Here is a 12,500-nt window from a genome sequence, read left to right as displayed (position 1 = left end):
AAAAGGTATATGTGTTTAAAAATCCTAAAATCATTTTTAAGGTTGTATTTTTTCTCTAAAATTGTCTTTCTGAAAGTTATAAGAAGCAAAGTAAAAAAAATAATGAATTTATTTAAACAAGTGAAGACCAAGTCTTTAAAATATTTTCTTGGATTTTCAAATTCTATTTGAGTTTTGTCTCTCTTAGAATCAAAAATGTCGGGCAAAGCGAGACCAGCTTGCTAGTAAATAAATACAATTTAAAAAATAGAGGCAGCTCACTGGTAAGTGCTGCTATTTGAGCTATTTTTAGAACAGGCCAGCGGGCTACTCATCTGGTCCTTACGGGCTACCTGGTGCCCGCGGGCACCGCGTTGGTGACCCCTGCTGTAAATATTACGTTAGCATGAATGTGCCGGTTTCTACAGTACATACAGTACAGGCCAAAAGTTTGGACACACCTTCTCATTCAATAGGTTTTCATGACTATTTATATTGTAGATTGTCACTGAAGGCATCAAAACTATGAATGAACACGTGGAGTTATGTACTTAACAAAAAAAGGTTATGCCTTGGCGAGAATGAGGACTCGGGTGCAGAAGGGGGACAATTGACACAGGCTTTATTTCAACAGGTTTCTTTGAAATCTCTTTGAACAGAGTGATTAAAACAAAGCGGCTACAAAATCTAGCTCTGATACATTAGTAACAAAAGACATACAGGCATAAGGCCATAAACGGAAAATCACTCCATAGGGAGGAAAAGGTCAACAGCAAAATAACACACGAATCTAATAACAAAAAAAACCCAACAATCTATGATTAGCTACAAAAAGGTAACTTAATCATGCAGAGGAGACAAGAAACTATAAACAGAAAGTAAGCTATAAAGAGCTGAGATAATTAAAGCTGCAAGCAGCGTTGTTCGGGTCCGCATTTTGGCAGGTGCTAGTCCTAGGTGTCCCAATACTTTTGTCCAGTGGTAGTCCTGAGTGGGACCTACATAGAGGTTTTTGTTTCGTGTCTCTACGATATTCGTACTGGGAGTTAGATCCTTTTGTGTAGTGTACCTACCTACCTTCTCTGCATTCTGTGCTCACGCTGGTGCTTTCTGCTTTTAAGCAGCCATCTTAAAACAACAGCAGCGGAGCAACTTTAGTGCTGCGGGTCTTTGAAGGCACGTCAAATCAAAACGGTAGCACTAAATAAAACGCCGTCGTCAACTTTTAACCAGAAGGGTTCAATCTCTCTCCTGTAGCAGTTTGAAGCCGAAACGACAAACGCGCTCGGAGGAGATAATGTTTGATGAACGGTTTTAACAAAAATTTTGTTTTGAAGGAGTGATAGCAAACTTCCTGTTGATTTTTGCTGAAGGATGTCAATCTATGAAATGTAGGTCTAGGTGAGACCTACATAAAGGTATTTGTTTCATGTCTCTAAGACGTTCCTATCGGAAGTTACAAGTTTTCCTCTGAGGAGCAGTTTTTTCTCTGTTTTATTCAAAAATTGCGCTAGAGCGCAATTTTGAGTTTTGGGGTTCGTTTTTTTTTTTAGATCGCAATTTCCACCAGTCCCGATGTGTGTGAGAAGTTGTGAGTTTTGAAGTATTTTAAGATTAAGATGAAAGATTAAAGTACCAATGATTGTCACACACACACTAGATGTGGTGAAATTTGTCCTCTGCATTTGTCCCATCCCCTTGGGGAGCAGTGGGCAGCAGCGGCGCCGCGCCCGGGAATCATTTTGGTGATTTAACCCCCAACTCCAACCCTTTGTTGCTGAGTGCCAAGCAGGGAGGTTACGGGTCCCATTTTTATAGTCTTTGGTATGACTCGGCTGGGATTTGAACTCCAACCTACCGATTAAAAGGGGGTCAAATTACAGCTCAAAGAGGCAAAAATTTGTGTTTTTAGTACATTTTTGTCTTAAATGGGATATTGCCAACTTCCTGTTGGTTTTTGCCCGAGGATGTGTCGTTATGAATTGTAGGTCTAAGTGAGACCTACATACAGGTTTTTGTTTCATGTCTCTACGACCTTCCTAGTGGGAGTTACAGGCAGTTTTTGTTTTTTCCTAGGGGGCGCTAGAGCGCAATTTTGATTTTTGGGGTTTGGTTTTTTTATGGAAATTTCCGCAGGTCCTGATGTGTGTGTCAAATTTGGTGAGTTTTGAAGCATGTTAAGTGGGTCAAATTAGCGTTTTTTGTGGCGGCGGAATAATAATAATAATAATAATAAAGAATAATAAAACCTTACAATTTCAATAGTGTCCTTTGTCCATGTACAAAGGACTTCCTGTGGGAGTCCTTTATACAGGGTACAGGCGGACCCTAACTACAAACTAAAGCGCTCCAAGAGGAGGAAAAAAGGAAGGCAAGGCACTATGAAATAACACACACAAAAAAAACTTGACCAAAAACTTTAGCAAACGAAAATCACTCTCTCAGAGGAAACAAAGAAATCAATAAATAAGGCAATACTTAGCAACTTGCTTCGAGACTGTGGACGAATGCTGGCGGTACGTGACGAGACGATATAGTCTGGCAACAAGACAGGGGAAGACGAGGACTATATACACATGAGGGAGGGTGACACAGGTGGGCACAATCAGGCAATCAGGAGAGACATCAGACCAGTGACACAGGAGGAAGGGCAAGTGGCCTGAAACGAGAGGAGGATTAGAATTTTCAAAATAAAACAGGAAGCGTGCCAGACAACCCCAAAACAGGACTTCCCTCACCACGGTGTGACAAAAAAGGTGAACCTGGAATGGTTGTCACTTCACAGGTGTGCCTTATCAGGGTTGATTAGTGGAATTTCTTTCTTTATCAATGGGGTTGGGACCATCAGTAGTGTTGTGAATGAGAAGGTGTGTCCAAACTTTTGGCCTGTACTGTATATAAAATGCTGCTGGAAATTTTTGGATATTTTTTTTGAGGGTTTTATAGGCAGAATAGATGAATCCCCATTACCTGCATTGTTGGTTACCTCCTGCCTCTTTTTTTGTTACTATCTAGCGCGCAAAGAAAAGGCAAAGACGTTTGATTGATTGATTGAGACTTTTATTCGTAGGTTCAGGCCCGGCCCTAACCAATCTGGCACCCCAGGCAAGATTTTAAAATAAGGCACTGCACAAAACAAGATATCAAACCAAATTATGATATGTCCAGTCTATTGCAGCACCAAACAAACAATCGGAAAATTCCCGTCATATCAATTCCTAGATATGGTCGAAACTATTTAAAGTGCACTACGCATAATAAACGCAACATTGTTAATATTGCCACTACGGATAATCTTAACAAAAACTCGTCAAAACAGCCCAATACCTATAATATGGGCTTTTTAAACATAAGATCATTGTCTCCCAAGGCGTTATTGGTTAATGAGGTCATTAGAGACAACAATCTTAACGTCATTGGTCTTAGCGAAACCTGGCTCAAACCGGACGAATTTTTTGCGCTCAATGAGGCATCTCCTCCTAACTATACGAATGCGCATGTTGCCCGCCCTCTTAAAAGGGGAGGGGGTGTCGCACTAATATACAATGAAAATTTCAACCTTACCCCTAACCTAAATAATAAATATAAATCGTTTGAGGTGCTTACTATGAGGTCTGTCACACCGCTACCTCTCGACCTGGCTGTTATCTACCGCCCCCCTGGGCCCTATTCGGACTTTATCAGTGAATTCTCAGAGTTCGTTGCTGATCTAGTGACGCACGCCGACAATATAATCATAATGGGGGACTTTAATATCCATATGAATACCCCATCGGACCCTCAGTGCGTGGCGCTCCAAACCATAATTGATAGCTGTGGTCTTACACAAATAATACATGAACCCACGCATCGCAACGGTAATACAATAGATCTAGTGCTTGTCAGGGGTGTCACCACCTCCAAAGTTATGATACTTCCATATACTAAAGTAATGTCCGATCATTACCTTATAAAATTTGAAGTTTTGACTCTTTGTCAACAAGCTAATAATAATAATAACTGCTATAGCGGCCGCAACATTAATGCTGCCACAACGATGACTCTTGCTGACCTACTGCCTTCGGTAATAGCACCATTCCCAAATTATGTCGGCTCTATTGATAAACTCACTAACAACTTTGACGATGCCTTGCGCGAAATTATTGATAGTATAGCACCGCTAAAGCAAAAAAGGGCCCCTAAAAGGCGCACCCCATGGTTTACAGAAGAAATTAGAGCTCAGAAATTATCATGTAGAAAACTGGAACGCAAATGGCGCGCGACTAAACTTGAGGTTTTCCATCAAGCATGGAGTGATAGTTTAATAACTTATAAACGCATGCTTACCTTAGCTAAAACTAAATACTACTCAAATCTCATCCGCCTCAACAAAAACGATCCTAAATTTCTGTTTAGTACAGTAGCATCGCTAACCCAACAAGGGACTCCTCCCAGTAGCTCCACCCACTCGGCAGATGATTTTATGAATTTCTTTAATAAGAAAATTGAACTCATTAGAAAGGAGATTAAAGACAACGCATCCCAGCTACAACTGGGCTCTATTAACACAAATACGACTGTATATACGACGGACACTGCCCTCCAAAATAGTCTCTCTATTTTTGATGAAATAACATTAGAGGAATTATTACAGCGTGTAAGTGGGATAAAACAAACAACATGTTTACTTGACCCACTTCCTGGGAAACTTATCAAGGAACTGTTTGTATTATTAGGTCCATCAGTGTTAAATATTATAAACTTATCACTTTCCTCCGGCACTGTTCCCCTAGCATTCAAAAAAGCGGTTATTCATCCTCTGCTCAAAAGACCTAACCTCGATCCTGACCTCATGGTAAACTACCGACCGGTCTCCCACCTTCCGTTTATTTCCAAAATTCTCGAAAAAACTGTTGCACAGCAGCTAAATGAACACTTAGTGACTAACAATCTCTGTGAACCTTTTCAATCCGGTTTCAGGGCAAATCACTCTACGGAGACAGCCCTCGCAAAAATGACTAATGATCTATTGCTAACGATGGATTCTGATGCGTCATCTATGTTGCTGCTTCTTGATCTTAGCGCCGCTTTCGATACCGTCGATCATAATATTTTATTAGAGCGTATCAAAACACGTATTGGTATGTCAGACTTAGCCTTGTCTTGGTTTAACTCTTATCTTACTGACAGGATGCAGTGCGTCTCCCATAACAATGTGACCTCGGACTATGTCAAGGTAACGTGCGGAGTTCCCCAGGGTTCGGTTCTTGGCCCTGCACTCTTTAGTATTTACATGCTGCCGCTGGGTGACATCATACGCAAGTACGGTGTTAGCTTTCACTGTTATGCTGATGACACTCAACTCTACATGCCCCTAAAGCTGACCAACACGCCGGACTGTAGTCAGCTGGAGGCGTGTCTTAATGAAATTAAACAATGGATGTCCGCTAACTTTTTGCAACTCAACGCTAAGAAAACGGAAATGCTGATTATCGGTCCTGCTAGACACCAACATCTATTTAATAATACCACCTTAACATTTGACAACCAAACAATTAAACAAGGAGACTCGGTAAAGAATCTGGGTATTATCTTCGACCCAACTCTCTCGTTTGAGTCACACATTAAGAGTGTTACTAAAACGGCCTTCTTTCATCTCCGTAATATCGCTAAAATTCGTTCCATCTTGTCCACTAGCGACGCTGAGATCATTATTCATGCGTTCGTTACGTCTCGTCTCGATTACTGTAACGTATTATTTTCGGGCCTCCCTATGTCTAGCATTAAAAGATTACAGTTGGTACAAAATGCGGCTGCAAGGCTTTTGACAAAAACAAGAAAGTTTGATCATATTACGCCTATACTGGCTCAGTTGCACTGGCTTCCTGTGCACTTAAGATGCGACTTTAAGGTTTTACTACTTACGTATAAAATATTACACGGTTTAGCTCCAGCCTATCTCGCCGATTGTATTGTACCATATGTCCCGACAAGAAATCTGCGTTCAAAGAACTCCGGCTTATTAGTGATTCCCAGAGCCAAAAAAAAGTCTGCGGGCTATAGAGCGTTTTCTATTCGGGCTCCAGTACTCTGGAATGCCCTCCCGGTAACAGTTAGAGATGCTACCTCAGTAGAAGCATTTAAGTCCCATCTTAAAACTCATTTGTATAATCTAGCCTTTAAATAGACCCCCCCTTTTTTAGACCAGTTGATCTGCCGTTTCTTTTCTTCTCTCCTCTTCTCCCCTGTCCCTTGCGAGGGGGAGTTGCATAGGTCCGGTGGCCATGGATGAAGTGCTGGCTGTCCAGAGCCGGGACCCCGGGTGGACCACTAGCCTGTGCATCGGTTGGGGACATCTCTGCGCTGCTGACCCGTCTCCGCTCGGGATGGTTTCCTGTTGGCCCCGCTGTGGACTGGACTCCCGCTGATGTGTTGGATCCACTGTGGACTGGACTTTCACAATGTTATGTCAGACCCACTCGACATCCGTTGCTTTCGGTCTCCCCTAGAGGGGGGGGGGTTACCCACATATGCGGTCCTCTCCAAGGTTTCTCATAGTCATTCACCGACGTCCCACTGGGGTGAGTTTTTCCTTGCCCGTATGTGGGCTCTGTACCGAGGATGTCGTTGTGGCTTGTACAGCCCTTTGAGACACTTGTGATTTAGGGCTATATAAATAAACATTGATTGATTGATCAAACCAGTATGACTTTAACAACTATATTACAAAAAAAGGGGATCCTACAGAGTTCTCTATTTGTGCTTTTTAATATTGCATTAACTAGAATGACTTACAAATTACTGTACACCAGGGAGTACTGTAATTACCTAACGTTACATTATTATTTTCCATAACAATTTAGCCCCCTCCACAATATTAACCCGACGTTAAAACAGAACTAGCTATTTATTGATTAGCAATTGCCGAATCATGTAACATTAGCTTAATGCTAAAAAGCCAGGTTACTATCACATTCTGTAACAGACAAATCATTTCATGTAGGCTAACGTTACCTACCTGCTACCTCTGTCTTTTTCTCGTTTCTCCTCTTCTTTTCTCTTTTTTCTTCCCTGGGCACCTGACAGTTTTGGCCGTTTTGACATCTTGTGTTGATTTTTTGATGTGGTAAGAGTCATGATACGGGAAGGGAGGGGGCGCACCGTGCGGGGGGTTGGGGGGCGTAATGTTGTAACAAATAATATTTCTATTAAATAGGCTTTACTTTGCATTTTAATTAACGTGGGATTATTTTTTGTATTTAGAAATAATAGTACCAACTTTTTTTTTTTCTTTCTCCAACATTTGTGGCACTGGCGCCCTTAGCATTTGCCTATACGGCCTATGCCACGGGCCGGCCCTGAGTAGGTTGCACAGTACAGTACATATTCCGTACAATTGACCACTAAATGGTAACACCCCAATAAGTTTTTCAATTTGTTTAAGTGCGCTTGTCTCACAAAAGGAGTGTGAATGATGGGCAAAATTTTAAAAAATCGTGCAGTTTTTCTATAAACTGGCCCTGATGGCCCGACACAGTATAAAGAGGAACTCGCTGCAGGGTACGCCACTGGGCATATCCTCCCGAGAGCACCAGGGTGGTGCAAAAGTCCAAATCTAACTGAGAAGATTTCTTGAATTCCAATTGAATTCTATGTATTTGTACTGAGGTTGCAAACAGGAAATAAAATTGCAATTTCAATTTTAATTGAAGGATGTAGAATTATAGAATTTAATTATAGAATGTTGATGTATTCCAGAATTATTCTAATCTTTTTTTCCTCTCTATTTAAAATTGGGACACCACATATTTATGAACATACACAACCAGACAGGTTGGCGTACTGTACAGATAACAGTAATATTTAGGGATGTCCGATAATGGCTTTTTGCCGATATCCGATATTGTCCAACTCTTTAATTACCGATACCAATATCAACCGATACCGATATCAACCGATATATGCAGTCGTGGAATTAACACATTATTATGCCTAATTTGGACAACCATGTATGGTGAAGATAAGGTACTTTAAAAAAAAATAAAAAAATAAGATAACTAAATTAAAAACATTTTCTTGAATAACAAAGAAAGTAAAACAATATAAAAACAGTTACATAGAAACTAGTAAATAATGAAAATGAGTAAAATTAACTGTTAAAGGTTAGTACTATTAGTGGACCAGCAGCACGCACAATCATGTGTGCTTACGGACTGTATCCCTTGCAGAATGTATTGATATATATTGATATATAATGTAGGAACCAGAATATTAATAACAGAAAGAAATGGGGGGAGGGAGGTTTTTTGGGTTGGTGCACTAATTGTAAGTGTATCTTGTGTTTTTTATGTTGATTTAATAAAAAAAAACAAAAAAAAAAACGATACAGATAATAAAAAAACCGATACCGATAATTTCCGACATGACATTTTAACGCATTTATCGGCCGATAATATCGGCCATCCCCAGTAATATTAATAACAAAACACAGACACGGGTCACCACAAACAGACTCATTCATATTATCTCAATTAAAAGAGAGGAAGAAATAAATAAAAGAAATGTAGGCAACACTCAGCTACTGTAAATTGACCCTACATGACTGTTTCACATATTTCATAGAAATAATATTATTACTGTGACCGTCACGTAGACATAACATTGTAAGTGCACTTTTCATCTGCAATTCAGAATAAAAGCATCCCCTATAACAGTGGTCCCCAACCCCTGGGCCGCGGCCGGGTACCGGTCCGTGGATCGACTGGTAGCGGGCCGCACAAGAAAAAATAAATACAAATAAATACAAATAAAAAAAATAAATAAAAAAATGAAATCAACATAAAAAACACAAGATACACTTACAATTAGTGCAGCAACCCAAAAAACCTCCCTCCCCCATTTACACTCATTCACACAAAAGGGTTGTTTCTTTCTGTTATTAATATTCTGGTTCCTACATTATATATCAATATATATCAATACAGTCTGCAGGGATACATGATTGTATTTTTTTATGACAAAAAAAAAATAAAACAATTTTAAATTAAAAAATCAAATAAAATATCCCCCCCAACCCCACTCCAACCCCCACACCCCAGTCCGTGGGACACATTTTCACGCGTTGACCGGTCCGCAGTTACAAAAAGGTTGAGGACCACTGCCCTATAAAACAGCACTTAATTTTGAAGTTATGGAATACTTTTTCAAAGTATTCAAAATTATGAATTTGTGTTCAATTTTAGTGTTTGTAAAGTATTTTGAGTATTTGAGCCGAAACCTTTGCTAAACGTGACAAACCTCTTCCAGATACTTTGGCAAGGGATTTAATTCCACTTCCTGTATATCCAATTGTCTTCTTGTGGGGTGGAGCTAATTCAATTCAAATTCCCATATAAATAAAAATTAATTGAACTGAAATTTGACATTTTGCACAAGCCTATTTTTTTTTTGGGGGGGGGGGGGGGTTGTTTTCGGTTAAAAATTTCTGAAAAACAAAACAAACGTCCACCACAGAGGTTAATATTTTGTAAGAAAAAACAAAACCAAACCAAAAAAAGCCTTTGTTTTTCCACGCCTCAGCATATGATAATTGTATTCATGAAAGAGCAGCTCATTTGGCCAGGTTACTTGTTTTTAATAAAATAAAAGTACGACTGTACTATATATTACACAAGTTATATTATTACACTTCCAGTAAAAATGTAAAGTGTGCACACACTTTAACAAGCAGGTGTACACTTTAGACTGGTCCTGAATACATTGTATGTACACACAGACAATAATGACATCGTAGATCCATACACAATAGCGAGCTTTGTCACTCTTGTCAACATTTGCTGACCTCTCTGCAAATATCTACAGCTGTATAATAGCATGTGTCTCTCGGGGGGGAGGAGGGGCTTGTCACGTCAAACAAAATAACCCCCATGATTTTATTAGGTGGTTATTTGGGTGTACGTTAGGACACCGCATGATCGACATGGATTGTCTTAATCGCCATCTGTCACACACTCGTTAGATGCATTTGATAACAACGCGAGCGTACCTTCAACTCTACACATTTCATTGGTCTAGTTCTCTTTTTATTATCCAAAGAAAGCGACGGTTAAACGTCCCACAGCTTTTTCTTATCTCCTCTCCTGCTTATGCTCTGCGTGAAGCACCTTGTCACTGTGTGCTATAAAAATAAAGTGTGACCTATCACACTTTGGTAAATAAAAACAGAATACAATGATTTGCAAATCCTTTTCAACTTATATTCAATTGAATAGACTGCAAAGACAAGATACTTAACGTTCAAACTGCAAATATTAGCTCTTTTGGAATTGGATGCCTGCGACATGTTTCAAAAAAGCTGGCACGAGTAGCAAAAAAGACTGATAAAGTTGAGGAATGCTCATCAAACACTTGTTTGGAACATCCCACAGGTGAACAGGCTAATTGGGAACAGGTGGGTGCCATGATTGGGTGTAAAAGTAGATTCCATGAAATGCTCAGTCATTCACAAACAAGGATGGGGCGAGGGTCACCACTTTGTCAACAAATGCGTGAGCAAATTGTCCAACAGTTTAATAACAACATTTCTCAACGAGCTATTGCAAGGAATTTAGGGATTTCACCATCTACGGTCCGTAATATCATCAAAAAGGTTAAGAGAATCTGGAGAAATCACTGCACGTAAGCAATGATATTAAGGACCTTTGATCCATCAGGCGGTAGTGCATCAAAAAGCGACATCGGTGTGAAAAGGATATCACCACATGGGCTCAGGAACCACTGTCAGTAACTACAGTTTGTCGCTACATCTGTAAGTGCAAGTTAAAACTTTACTATGCAAAGCGAAAGCCATTTATCAACAACACCCAGAAACGCCGCCGGCTTCGCTGGGCCCGAGCTCATCTAAGATGGACTGATGCAAAGTGGAAAAGTGTTCTGTGGTCTGACGAGTCCACATTTCAAATTGTTTTTGGAAACTGTGGACGTCGTGTCCTCCGGACCAAAGAGGAAAAGAACCATCCGCATTGTTATAGACGCAAAGTTGAAAAGCCAGCATCTGTGATGGTATGGGGGTGTGTTAGTGCCCAAGACATGGGTAACTTACACATCTGTGAAGGCACCATTAATGCTGAAAGGTACATACAGGTTTTCGAGCAACATATGTTGCCATCCAAGCAACGTTACCATGGACGCCCCTGCTTATTTCAGCAAGACAATGCCAAGCCACGTGTTACAACAGCGTGGCTTCATAGTCCAGACCTGTCTCCCATTGAAAATGTGTGGCGCATTATGAAGCCTAAAATAGCACAACGGGAGACCCCCGGACTGTTGAACAACTTAAGCTGTACATCAAGCAAGAATGGGAAAGAATTCCACCTGAGAAGCTTCAAAAATTGTCTTCCTCAGTTCCCAAACGTTTACTGAGTGTTGTTAAAAGGAAAGGCCATGTAACACAGTGGTGAACATGCCCCTGTGCCAACTTTTTTACAATGTGTTGCTGCCATTAAATTCTAAGTTAATGATTATTTGCAAATAAAATTAAGTTTCTCAGTTCGAAAATTAAGTATCTTGCCTTTGCAGTCTATTCAATTGAATACAAGTTGAAAAGGATTTGCAAATCATTGTATTCTGTTTTTTTTTTACGAATTACACAACGTGCCAACTTCACTGGTTTTGGGTTTTGTAGTTCATTACTAGAGATTACTGTTTTTCACAGCAGTTTTTTTTTAAAGGACATTCAGAACATTATTCATACCCTGCACACTCATGCAATTAATCACAAAAAATGATCGCTTTAATCACGTACAGTATACAGTATCTGCAGATTAATCACGCAATTTATTTTGACCGCACATGCTCCTTCACCTGGTTGCCTGAAGGGCGGCGTGGGTTGTTGTGTTCTATGGTCAGTGATCAGGGGGTAAGATGAGTTAGAGACTCCGACTGCTGTGCTCGCCGGCAAATTTCACTTCAAAATGATAGAGAAACTGTTACCAGGTTTTGAGCATTCAGGTAAAACGTTTAAAAATCTTCATGTGTGGCATTCTGAGAATAACATTTCCTTTTTTAAGTTCATTTGAATTATGCGAGTGATGTGGTAATAACCTGTGATTAGTCATGATTAATCTCATTTTTAACAATAATCAAATGACATCACAATTATGTTAAATGGTTACCATATTAATTCCTTTTTGTACATTCTAATTCAGGGGTCACCAACCTTTTTGAAACCAAGAGCTACTTCTTGGGTACTGATTAATGCGAAGGGCTACCAGTTTGATACACACTTAAATAAATTGCCAGAAATAGCCAATTTGCTCAATTTACCTTTAACTCTGTTATTATTAATAATTAATGATATTTACACTTAATTGAACGGTTTAAAAGAGGAGAAAACACGAAAAAAATGACAATTAAATTTTGAAACAGTTTATTTTCAATTTCGACTCTTTAAAATTCAAAATTTAACCGAAAAAAAGAAGAGAATAACTAGCTAACTCGAATCTTTTTATGGAACATCGTTAGTAATTTTTCCTGATTAAGAT

At 39.6% G+C, this 12,500-nt stretch overlaps 1 protein-coding gene across 3 annotated transcripts in view; it reads right to left on the bottom strand.

Annotated features, from left to right (window-relative positions):
- Positions 1–9,137: 9,137 nt before the first annotated feature.
- Positions 9,138–12,500, bottom strand: part of cep104 (centrosomal protein 104) — a 93,813-nt gene continuing 90,450 nt past the window's right edge. For 2 of the 3 annotated variants that reach the window (XM_062054500.1, XM_062054499.1), the window contains one exon: positions 9,138–12,500. This exon is cut by the window's right edge and continues 2,023 nt beyond it. The gene's annotated coding sequence lies outside the window, so the exon portion shown is untranslated. The other variant, XM_062054498.1, reaches the window with a different exon arrangement.

The sequence above is a fragment of the Entelurus aequoreus genome, linkage group LG07, assembly GCF_033978785.1.
Source record: "Entelurus aequoreus isolate RoL-2023_Sb linkage group LG07, RoL_Eaeq_v1.1, whole genome shotgun sequence".
Taxonomy (NCBI): domain Eukaryota; kingdom Metazoa; phylum Chordata; class Actinopteri; order Syngnathiformes; family Syngnathidae; genus Entelurus; species Entelurus aequoreus.
This window is presented reverse-complemented; position numbering and strand designations above follow the sequence as displayed.